General features: G+C 46.3%; 1 pseudogene; it reads left to right on the top strand.

Moving 5' to 3' along the window:
• Positions 1–281: 281 nt before the first annotated feature.
• Positions 282–1,825, top strand: LOC146183553 (ELAV-like protein 1 pseudogene; annotated as a pseudogene).
• The last annotated feature ends 1,243 nt before the right edge of the window (positions 1,826–3,068 follow it).

Genomic DNA, 3,068 nt, shown 5'->3' with positions numbered 1-3,068 from the left:
AGAACACCGCAAGGTGCTGGCCCGTCCCATTGTCAAGGCGGAGCTGCAACGTATCCCTATTTTTTCTTCCAAACTCTAAGCTCATCGATTTCTGGTGCTATGTGAGGGCAAGGAGCTGCGCAAAGAATATCTATCAACAAATCACATTCCCTCCCGCTTTATTTGCTCTTTTGCAATCAGTGTCCTTTCTTGCCCGCTTATATTTTGTTCTAATTTTTCTTCTTTTCTTAACTACATCTTTCCAGTTTGGATCCGTCTTGTTTACCGCCGCTGCTCCTCGCTGCAAACTTCCTGAACCCTCCTGTATTGCTGGCTGGTTAGACGACTCCGCCGCTGCGTGGACCCTACAGACTCCTGCACTTCTTCAAACAAACCGGTTCTTTCCCCTCTGCAGTAGAGCTGGCACAGATTTGAGCTCCTGGCAAGGCGGGGGTGGTCAAAACTAGAAAAAGAAGAACAAGGGGCAGACCCAGCAGATGCTCTAGAACAACAAAGGCGATGGAGCTCAAGGAAGCGAACGCGACGACCAACCTGATAATCAACTACCTTCCCCAAAGCCTTACAGACCAGGAATTCCGCAACCTTTTTACCGGAATAGGTCCAATAAAGTCGTCCAAAGTTGTGCGTGAAAAAGGAACAGGCCGTAGTTGCTGCTATGGTTTTGTCGACTACAAAGTAGCTTGCGACGCAGCGCGCGCTGTTGAGGAGCTCAATGGCATTTGGGTGCAGAATAAGAAAATCAAAGTCGCATACGCGCGGCCCGGCGGCCACAGCATCAAAAACGCCAACATCCACATCCAAGGCATCCCAAGGAATTTCCGAGCAGAGGAGGCTGAGCAGATCTTCACTAACTTTGGTCAGCTGATATATTTCAAGGTCCTCAAAGATGGTTCCGGCAACACTGGGGAGGCTTTCGCGCTATACAATCGCCGCGATGACGCCGAAGCTGCCAGGGCAAAGATGACGGGTATGAGACTGAGGGGCGCCACAGAACCACTCCAAATCAGGTTTACAAAGCCTTGCCTTCGGCCATCCATCGGCCTGGATGCCCAGGACCAGCTCTTCAGACCTCCGGGTGCTTGCAGATGGCCCAAGAGCAGCACTCAGGGCCGCTCTCGGCACGTCCAACAAACTGTGAACCGAATGGTTCCGGATGGAGCTGCACCTGGTGCTTGTGGGAACGTTATTTTTGTCCGCAACACTGGAATGGAGACTGACAACGCATCGCTCAAGGACCTTTTTTCAATTTACGGTAGAGTAATCAAAGTGAACATAGTACGAGACAGAGACACAGGGTCGTCCAAAGGGTTCGGCTTTGTCACCATGGCCGACCACAGGGACTGCGTGCGAGCCATCAGAGATCTGAACCGCTTCCACTATGCGGGCAGAGTTTTGGAAGTCTCGTTCAAGAAGCCAAAGGGTAAATAATGATCGTGCGTGAAAAGAATTGGTAATGGTACCGAGAGGTAATCGCAATATTTTGTATATATGTCTCACAGCTCCCGAGCTATTTACTATTACCAGCTGCGAAACTTATTGGCCCATGTATTAAAAACGGTGGTTTTGATTGCTCAAAATTAGGCTGTTTACGAATAGTGGCAGCGCCCGCGGCCTTTAAAGGAAACTTTGTCTAAATTACAAGCTTTCAAGTTGCTAATAAACTCACGATCACCGAGAAAATAAAATATGTTCAAGAGTTGAAAACTCTTGCACATCACAGCCCTACTGGTAATTCAAGTGAAAAATAAGAAAGAAAATGATTTCCAGAATTCAATGACGGCAATAAGAGAAAGCTTATATTGACCGGTACTAGGTGGTGCGAAAATTCATAGACACCCGAAAAATGCGTAGTGAAACCAATCACTTTTAAAACGGAGTTTCTCAATTGGTATGATCCCAAAGCTCTGTCGTAGCTCATATATATATATATATATATATATATATATATATATATATATATATATATATATATATATATATATATATATATATATATATATTTTTTATACTTTTATCCAAAAAAAAAATATAGACGAGGAGAAGAACACTATACTTCTCTTGATGTTTCGACCGGGGACCGACCTTCGTCTAAGAACTCGAGCTGCAAGCAATCTCTTAAATTTATACGATATTGTTGTCACTATCAGCACCAATTACAGTGAAGGTATAAGAAAAAAAAAAACAGAATGAGGTCGAAATCATGCAATCGCAGAGTCGCTAAAGACACGTGGTACATTTTAAAGGCGCAGAGTAATGCGGAGCGCACATGTGTGAAAGTGGCCTACTTACGGAGGCAGCTGACCGAACAAGAGCCCGACCTAGAGGCTGAGCGCCAGCGCACCCTCTCGCACACCGTCATGGTGCAGGAGCTGGACGAACAGCTGACCAAGGTGCAGAAACGTGAGGAGAACTTCCAAGGCCCAGCAAACAGCAAAAACTTGGTCAGAAGCGGTCGGCGCAGCTGTAGCTCGAGGTGGGCATGGATATCGGTGTGTGAGCGGTTACGCTCGCGAGAGGAGCTGGAGCATTTCTACAGGGAGACCCTAAAGCGCCAGGCGGCGGAGGCTTGCCTGGCTCAGGCCCACGGGCATACCAGAACCCTGGAGGCTATGTGCGCTCACCTCCGGCAGCGGCTCGACCAGGAGGCCCATGAACTGGCTGCCCAATGCTGTCATGTTTATATGTCATGTTTATATCTTGCTTGGTGACTAGCCTTTATGTACGCATGATCCTGTTGTTCATGGATCTACCTATAATTTTCTGAGCTATGGCTTTCCTCTATGTTTTTTTGTTGTCAACCACTATATATCGATGTGTGGCGCTAGATTTGGAATTGATCTCTGTTTAGCTTTGTAATGTAGCCGAATACTGTTCTACTGAGTGACATTGGTGCTTTAAATGTATCTTGTCAATTTTTATCCAACTCTTACTGTTATTACTTTTTATGTGACACTTTACAATCCTCTAGAGCCTGCTTTGCATTTCTCCTCTTCCAAGCTTTTCAAGTGTGCCCTCTGTTAGTAGTACTTCAGTTGCTGTAACAGTGGCATGCTCACTTATCCGTGTTT

This window comes from Amblyomma maculatum, chromosome 7, assembly GCF_055883805.1.
Source record: "Amblyomma maculatum isolate TAMU_Amacu chromosome 7, ASM5588380v1, whole genome shotgun sequence".
NCBI classification, from domain to species: domain Eukaryota; kingdom Metazoa; phylum Arthropoda; class Arachnida; order Ixodida; family Ixodidae; genus Amblyomma; species Amblyomma maculatum.
The sequence above is the reverse complement of the archived record's forward strand: the minus strand, read 5'-3'. Positions and strand labels throughout refer to the sequence as shown.